At 43.3% G+C, this 9,483-nt stretch overlaps 1 long non-coding RNA gene across 1 annotated transcript; it reads right to left on the bottom strand.

Moving 5' to 3' along the window:
• Positions 1-880: 880 nt before the first annotated feature.
• On the bottom strand, positions 881-8,873 carry LOC117879381. Its single transcript, XR_004646253.1, has 3 exons — positions 8,613-8,873; positions 8,424-8,478; positions 881-996 (listed from the first exon to the last, which is right to left on the bottom strand). It is a non-coding gene; the product is annotated as an uncharacterized LOC117879381 (long non-coding RNA).
• Positions 8,874-9,483: the final 610 nt, after the last annotated feature.

Genomic DNA, 9,483 nt, shown 5'->3' on the forward strand with positions numbered 1-9,483 from the left:
GGTCATCTGCCCCCCCTTCCGGCATGCAGCAGGTCCAGACTGCAGAGTAGCTGAGGATTTTCTCTGTGCCTTCCACTAGGCCCACTCAGTATCAGAGCTCCCTTAGGCAAGGAAGGCAGGATTTGGGCTTAGTACTGCTGAGCATCATGCTGTATATGAGCAGGCAGGATAGAAAGGAAAATCAGTGGTATAGTCCTGTATTTATACAATCAAGTACCAAGATTGGTTTATTGTTAAACAAAAATTTTCTGATAATATGAAATTAAACTGACAGGAAATAACACACATGTTAAAGTGTGGAATGATAGATGCTGCAGGATTTGCTCTGTGTAAATCTGATCTGGCACTATAGTCTGCTACTGATTTGATAAGGAACAGAGCTCACACACCATCTCAGCAAGTCTGAACATGTTTTCTCTACTGTTTTATTTTCTGCTACATTGACCTCAACTGATAATTTCCCAGTAAAACCACAATAAATGGGTTATGTCACATTACAGGAAATCACAAAAGCCTCTCAAGTGACTGATTTTCAGGAGCTTTCCTGATTTTGCATCAAATCTTTTGCCTTCTCAATCTGCTATTGCTTCTGAGTCAATACTGGAGCTTTATAAAGCAGAAAATGTCCGATTTTAAAGTAACAGTAAAGCTTTCTTATTAAAGGGTTGCCTTTATCTAAACAAATTAAATATAGAGGGCCTGATTTTTCTCTCACTTATAGTATAACTCTACCCGCTTCAACAGAGTTACTCCTATTTACAACAGTGTAAGTGAGAGGAGAATCAGATGCATAGTAAACCAAGTCATTATAATCCTTTTTTTGGAAACAGTCCCCTTTTCCACTCCTCCCCCCCCGCAGAACAGATGCCAATCCCGGAATTCTCCACCACTTGTTGTAGATCTCGTTACTGAATGCAGGCAATAAGAACTGAACCAAGGTCCCTGGAATGTAGTCCTTTGCATGCTTCTCTGCAGTGGCTTATTGTGCTTTCATACCTGAAAAAGGCAAGTGTGGATGGTTGCATTAGAATGGGAAGAAAAATAAGAAGTGAAGTCATAGCAAACTCTGTGTCCCCTCATACTGAATCAGAGGAAAGAGAGACACAGACATCCTCTGCCACTCTGGTTACTTAGTTAATCCCAGCAAGTTTTTGTGGAACGGATGTCCAAATTCCATTATTCAATAAACACAAAACTATAAAGGTATTTTCTGAACAAAATACTTAATGATTGCGTTGACTGAACAACTTATACTTGGAATACATACCCATCTATTATAATCCTTATGGAATGTTGTGAATGAATTCCTGTATTCCATTGTCTTTATAATGTTGTTGTTTCACTGTTTTAAAAGCTTTTATTTTCAATATTTCTGTCTTTATTGATGGTATGGATTTTTCTCCTATTTTTGGTCCTTTTAAAATACTCCCTGTACCTATCTAATTCCTTTCAATTTCCTTTCCCCATTTTCACTTTCTTGAAACAGGATGTTTGTTCTTCCTTTTTTCCATTTCCCCCACCTTTCCACAGCATGTCTCTCTTCAATTCCCCAATCATTCACCAACTTTTTAAACTCTCCAGCTGCTGTCTTCCAACTGTCTAATTTATAATTCTCTAACTAAACTTTGTGCTGTTTGTTAACATCTCCCCCTTCTGGACATAGGACTCGTGACATGTAAATTGCACCTTGCATAAGTAACATATATTTTATGTCCCTCTTTATGAATGCAACAAGATGATCAGGTTCTATTGCTATTATTTCCGTAAACCAAAACCCTAATGCTTTCATTTTCCAGCAGCCATACTGCTATGTACTCTGATACCTTCATCATGCCTCATAAGCTAAACAGTATTGTGCTGGGTTGCTGCTTGGGTAGAAGACCTCCAAGAAACAACTGGACACTGCTGAGTGTGATTCAGTAGGTGGTACTCACAGGAACAGAATTAAGGGTGGGTAAGATAAACAAACGCAGACTGGAATCTCTCTTTTTCTGACCTTTCCACTTGCCTCACCTGTTGAAGGGCCTTGAGAGATATTTAATCAATATCCTTACTATTGCCCCGCTCCCAGTTCATTAATCAATTGATCTTAAATTTATTCTTGGATGCTTTTACCAGAATCAGTACTGACCCAATGCCTCAAAATGGTGTTAGAAGATCCCGCGCTACTGGAGATGCCATATGGATGAGCTACAACCAAGATCCTCACCTCTTGTGATCATTAAAAATTCCACATCACTTTTTGCAAGGGTTAGCGTTGTTAATGCAGGGCGTTAGCCCAAATCTAGTTTGGGTAATTACCTTCTACTCACTAAATTCCCCCTGAAGTTTCATTTGGTTATTGTAATCTTCCCTTCTTGTCCTAAACTCTTCTTTAGTGTGCTGTAAACCAGTGGTTCTCAACCTGCAGCCCAATCAGCATGGGCCACTTGCAGCCCAATCAGCACAGAGCTGCAGCCCATGTGACATCCTCAGGGCCATAGAGGTAGTATTGGATGCGGCCCACATAACGCATTGTGGGCCAGAGATGTGGCCCACAATGGTAAATAGGTTAAGAACCACCACTGCTGTAATCTAATAAATACTTTGTTTCTTTTCCAAGATGTAACTACTTTTTATTAGTGGATGAAGTACTCCCTGTGAGAAGATTTAATTGTTATGCTGGGAGTAAAACCTTGGTGAAGCTGGTGGGAATAACAGCTGTGCTTCATTCAGGATAAATGTAAATAACAATTAATCTCCTTTAAGTAATAAGATAGTTGAAACAATAGATACCACTACTCATATCACAAGTCACATGCCAGGAATCTGAGCTGTGTGGGTGGAGACAGTTGACTGGAGGCTGAATGCAAACCCGGGGGCTAGCTGGCTGTTTGATGGAGATGTGTGCGTGAGAGACAAGCAACAGATACACCACAGAAACAGACAGAAAATCCCTCCAGTCTCATAAGGTGCACTAAATTCTAGTCTTGTTTAGTACATCAAAAAATCTAAAGCCAGCTGAGCACTGGGGGGACTGTAACTTAGACCACATCACATAATGCATAAAAACTTGATAAGGAAAGCGGTATGTATCATGTTCAAGTTTAAAGACAAAAGTTTATACTCAAAAGCAAGAACAGAAGATCTAATTAAGAAGTAGTGAAAGTGTAAAAAAATTCTGTATAAAAATTTTCATCCTAAATGTTGCATACTTTTACCATTTTTACAATATAGTGAATCACAGGCTAGGTCTACACTACCCGCCTGAAACGGCGGGTAGAAATCAATCTCTCGGGGATCAAATTATCGCATCTCGTCGGGACGCAACAATCGATCCCCAAATAGATGCTCTTACTCCACCAGCGGAGGTGGGAGTAAGCGCCGTCGACGGGGAGCCGCGGAGGTCGATTTTGCCGCTGTCCTCACAGAGGGGTAAGTCGGCTCCGATAGGTCGAATTCAGCTACGCTATTCGCGTAGCTGAATTTGCGTATCTTTAATCGACTCCTCTCCCCCCGTAGTGAAGACCTGCCCACAGTTTCATTCTCAGTCTTGCTACAAGAACAGCTTGTGACTTAAATCCTCCGCTGTATGGTGCAGTGTAAAACGCCAGGAACAATAAAAAGTTTTAAAAGTGCAATTCACTGAATGAAAAAGTCACATATCAGAAAACAGTACAACTGGACATCTTGATGTTTCTTTTTAACACCAATCAAGTTGCGGTGTTGAAAATCTCAGATTTTCTAAAGCTTGAAGTGTCAAGAAACAAGGGCTGATGTTTTTGACCTGTAAGTTGCAATTTCTCTAAGTGTCCCAGAGCTAGCACTGTGGTACAATTTGTCATGATCCAAACAAGATAATATGGTACTCCAAAAATGCATTATTAATTATTGTTATGGTTAATTAGCATTGCAGTAGCACTTAGGAAGCCCCAATCAGGGGCTAGGCACTATACACAAAAACAATTAAAAGAAAGTCCCTGCCTCAAAGAGCTTGCAGTCTACTCTTTTTACTGCACTAAGATTTGCATAAGTATTCTCCATTATGATTGTAAATGTGACAATTCAGTATTGTCTGCTATTTTAGACTAGGTGTCCAGTAGGGTTGCCACCTTTCCAATTGCTGGTAACCAGACCCCCAAGACCCCATCTCTCCCCACAAACGTCACCCCTTGCTTGCTGGATCATCTCCACTGTCCCGCAGCTGGGCTCCTCTGCTCCAGGGCTGGGACAAGTTAATGACCTGGTGCCTCCCCTGGCCCTGTGGTAACCGGACTTTTGGTGTCCGATCAGCACATCTGACTGGACACTGTCAGATCCCCTTTTAGACCAGACTTTCCAATCAAAAACCGGACACTTGGCAACCCTAGTGTCCTGCCTGATATCATTTGTACTATAATGCTGGCAACAGACAATATATATTTCTACCACCCCTTTTGGGATCCTCATGAAAATGAGACGTTTATATTATGAGTAAGCTTGGAAGGTTTTGATTTTTATCGCTAAATGTTGATGTCACTGTATGCACACAAACCAATAACAAATATTTTTATCAATAATCATCAAAATGTACAGATAGGGAAAGAAAGAAAAATACTGCCTGAGAACTTATTAGAGTCAAAATCCAGTGATTTAGACTTTTAAATTAGGCTTGTTACAAATGGACTACTAGCAAATAAACAGTAAAAACAGGTATGATTTGTTGATTTAAGGCTATTTCCTTTTTATATTTTGACATGTGATGTCCACTATTTGTGTTTTAACAGTTATAAAGCTTTAACTTTTTGAATCTCAGTGTCTGCTGTCATTAAATAATTGACTTCCCCCCTCCCCACAAAATTTTCCTGCAATTGTGAAAATTTAAATTGATAAAAATCAAAAATGCATAAACACCATAATTTTGTGCAACTGCAAAAATTTTAAGATACAAATAAAATATCAATATTATAGGTCAAAATCATTTTAAAAAATCAAATTCTGCAAAGCCCAATTATGAGGTATCCTAATTAGCAATACATTTAAATGAAATAATCCTGTAGACAAAGGAAAGGAGAATTTATAATCTGATGCACAATAAATGCATTAGTTTGACTTATCTACATGTTTATCAGGTCAGCTGCCTTCTGATTAAACATCCATAAATGCTTCACAAGTGCTTCTTGGAAGCTTCCCCTTCAATGTTGTTACATCCTTTTAGAAAACACAAAAGAGACACACTAGCCCCAATAGCTCAAGTGATTTTTTCCTTCCAGCCTGTTCCACATGCAGGTTGATTGTTTCTGAGTAGCATTAGGTGAAGTGAAGTGGCTGCAGCAATGGAAAATAACTAAAATCAATTTATCTGAAGTGCTATCTCCAGTGCCTTATTTATGTGATTCTTGTCAATTTCTATTCATTTCGGGAGACAAGAGGACAGAGACGAGCACAGGGCCAGATCATTCCTTTTAAATCAAATAAAAGTGCTCCCCAAAAATGTAAGGGGAAAGATATGCACAAAACTGCACTACAGGAGGGTTGCTCTTGCTACACTGTACCATTGATCAAATTACAGTCCTACCCTAGGTGCATAGGCTGCAGTGGGTATAGTTAGTGGTAGCCTGGTATAAATAAACATGAGGAATGCTATCAAAACCATTGGAAAGGATGCTCATTTACAGCAGTTGCCGAGCTCACAAAAAGCAGGGTGATATCAATCAGGTCACTGAGAAAAATCAATATTCTGGCTAGTCCTGTGCTTACTGGTTGAAAGAGAAAGAATCAGTCAGTGCAGGCACAGCTCTCATACTTGTCTGAGGCAGTAGGACACAGGCCCGCTGTACATCAGCATGCTGGCAGTAGGCTGTAAGTGAAAGTGTTCTTTGCAAAATATGGCAATGGGTGCCAGACTGAAGGTGGCACTAATTAAAAGTTTGGTAAAATGTACCAGTACACCTCCTTTTCCCACAAACAAGTAGATGTTGCTACACTCCTGGCAGTTATTTCAAATCTCTGGATTGAGAGTCTAACAGTATGTCTGAAATGTCAGCAAACACAATGATACAGAGCATCAGTGGGCAGCCTTGAGAAATAAGCATCTGCACAGATAAAAATCAACAGAAATAGATCTATATAATAAGCAGTAAATGGAAGTAAAGAACAAACACCCATCTGAAAAGGTGAAAAGGCCTAACGTAACAGGATTTTTCTGTGTTAGCAGGTTAACCAAATATAAGTCACTGTGCAGTTAGATATTCTTTTTTTTTTTTGTATCTTAATTGAAAAAAGATTAATGAAGTTTTTGACCCCACAGCTTTTCCTTTCTATTAATTTTTGAAAACTGTAACCTTATTTATAAAGACAGAGAAGAATTTAATGTTTGTGGACTATGATTTTGAATGCTCAGACGTTAAAGTATCATCCCTGCATGAGAAAACTATATGCTGATTTCTTTGATTTGATGTAATGTCAAATTACAAAGACATTTGAACTGGCATTAGAATTAATCACCTCACTGAATCAGGTCCTAAATCAAAACATAATCAGAAGAGTAGTCAATCCTTGCTCAAGCCAGTGCTCCATAGCATGTGTAAGCCCAAGATATAATCGTATATTGGCCGGCCCACCAGCTGCTCAGCGCAGCTTTGTCCCACATACACATCCCTCTCCCAACATGTCTGAGTTCCCTGGGACCAGGGTTGAACCAGGCCTAGCTGATACCATGCTGCACACTCTTTGCCCTGGCCTACGCTGACATGGTCAGCATTGTGTCAGCTCACTCAAACCCCCACAACTGTGTCTGATGGTGGTTATGTTGCACAATGTAAATGAGCCCTGTGAGCACACCTGGCCCATGTGCATAGGAGAGAGCCCTTGGTGCTCAGCTGGAGTCTGGTAGTGCCTTGATCTGAGCACCACACTGCTGCGAATTACACATGCTTCCTCTGTGACAGGCACACCAGGAAGGCCAGACCCACAGGGAAATGGAGGGGAGGTAGACGTTGCTAGGAAAAGCTGAAAGAAGATTGACTGATAGGGTGATCCCCAGGGGAGATGGACAGCCTGGGTTGCCACTGGGGGGCAGATGGGAAGGGGAGGCCAGGCTGCCGTGAGGGGCAGATAAGGGGAGGCAGAGGCTAGGCTGTTATTGGGGGGCATAGGGCAGGCTGCTGTTGGGAAAGTGGGAAGCCCAGGCTTTAAAGTGCACAGGGGGAGGTCCAGGCTGCATGGAGAGGAGGGGACACAGGGCAGGGGGAGGCCCAGTCTCACAGGGGAGAGAGGGTACAAGGGCAGCAGGAGGCCCAGGCTGCACAGGGGAGGGGGGGTCACAGGGGCAAGTGGAGGCCGAGGCTGCATGGGGCAGGGGAAGACTCAGGCTGCATGGGTGAGAGGGATGAGGAGGCCTGTGACACTGATAGACCAGGGGTCAGCTTTTGCCAAGGCTGTAGGCATCAGCTGAGCACTGACAAATTCATAGCTGGAAACTAGACCAGCTCACCTGTATGTTAGTATTGTTCCAGTTAGGTATTAGACTTATAAAGATGTGTTTAGCTACTATAAAATGTTTGTAACTTGCTGCATGCATTACTCTTTATTGTAATGTCTGTACCCCATGCTATAAAGTAATATGTACGTTTTACTTTATAACTGTCAAAATGCCTGCTCTGAACTTGTGAACCCAGGCTGCAGGAAGGTTACCCCACCCATCAAGGACTATCAAAACTAAGTGGGCCATTGTGAAGCACCATAATACAAAGACTGGGCTAATGGCTCTCACATCCCTGAAGATACTACATGCAAGGAAGCTTCTTGCATCAGTTTGAATTCTGAACGAAGAAGTAAAGATAGCTGACATGAAAGTTCTTCATCTCACTTTGCTGTCTGGACTCTCACAGGGTTGGAGCTAGGAAACAAAAGCACAGATCCCCAGGGTCAACCTGGGTTAGCCCTAAAAAGACATTCAGATGTCATCTTTTGGAACCATATAGATTGTAACCCATTTATGTATATATAGTACCTGCTTTAATCTGTAAATAACTCACATTTCTTTTAGCTAGTTAATAAATTCTTAGTATTTTACTATAAGATTTGCTACAAGTGTTGTATTTGGTGTGAAATCTGAGGTACAAATTGACCTGGGGTAAATGACTGGGAGTAACCTGAATATTTTGTGAATTTGGGAATATAGCAACCATCTATTACAAAATGCAGCTTACCTGGGGGGTGGGAAAAACTGGAATGCCCAAAGGGACGGTCTGTAACTCCATGGCAGTATTGCCAACCCCAAATGTTCAAAAATCATGAGTCAGGCTCATCAAAAATCATGAGATTGGCTTTAAAATCAAGAGATTATGTAAAAATAATAGATTTGGAGTTCTTTTTATTTGCATTCTGCTTTTTGAGTCTTTCGGGTGCACTGGGGTCACATTTTGAAACTTTTTTCACAAACAAGAGAGCTAGAAACTTACTTTTTCTTTAATAAATGACAGCAGAAACCATCATCTATCCACTTGATTCCAGGAGCTGGGGCATTAAGGAAAACAATAATTACCATGAGACTCATGACAAAATCATGAGAGTTGGCAACACAGACTGTTATAGGACTTTAGAAGTTCACATCTGTTACTGGGTTGGTGAAACCTAATTACAGAACATACCACTAGTTTGGGGTATCTGCCGTGTCTTGAGAGTCTTCCCTGAGGTTTGCACTCATGGATCAGACAGCATGACAAGGCCCAGGCTGAGAGGAAGGACACAGGGGAGGAGGCAGCCCAGGCTGCACAGTGGAAGGGGGCACACAGGGTGGGGGAGGCACAGGCTCCCACCTAGACATAAGGTGGAAGGCACAGGGCAGGGGGGTCCCAGGCTGCATGGGATGTGGGGGGAAGGAAGAGGCAAGGTAGGGCAGGGAGAGGCTCAGGGCAGGGGTGGGGGTCCCAAGTGGTACTGGGGAGGGGGCAGGGCAAGGGGGGGGTTGGTGCAGGGGAAGGGGCAAAGGAGGAAGGGACAGGGCAAGGGGGCAGTGTGGAGGAGGAGGAGGAAGAGGCAGGGCAAGGGGGGTCTGTGCAGGGAGGAGGAGGAGAAGGAAGGTGCAGGGCAAGGGGGCAGTGTGGGGGGAAGGGGAGGAGGAGAAAGGGGCAGAACAAGGGGGCAGTGTGGGGGAAGGGGAGGAGGAGAAAGGGACAGGGCAAGGGGGGCAGTGCGGGGAGGAGGAGGAAGGTGCAGGGCAAGGGGGCAGTGAGGGGGGGAAGGAAGAGGCAGGGCAAGGGGAGGTCAGTGCGGGTGAGGGGGAGAATGAAGAAGGGGCAGGGCCAGGAGGGCACTGCGGGGGGAGGAGGAGGAGGAAGGAGCAGGGCAAGGGGGCAGTGGGGGAAAGGGGGAGGAGGAAGGGGCGGGTTAGGACAAGGGGAACTGGGGGGAGGGGCAAGGCCAACGGGGGCAGTGCGGAAAGGGGGGAAGGGGCAAAGCGGGGGGGGGAGACAGGCTTCCGTGGGGGCACAGGTCAGGGGAGGCCCGGCTCACTGCCTG

This window comes from Trachemys scripta, chromosome 6 (genome assembly GCF_013100865.1).
Source record: "Trachemys scripta elegans isolate TJP31775 chromosome 6, CAS_Tse_1.0, whole genome shotgun sequence".
Taxonomy (NCBI): domain Eukaryota; kingdom Metazoa; phylum Chordata; order Testudines; family Emydidae; genus Trachemys; species Trachemys scripta.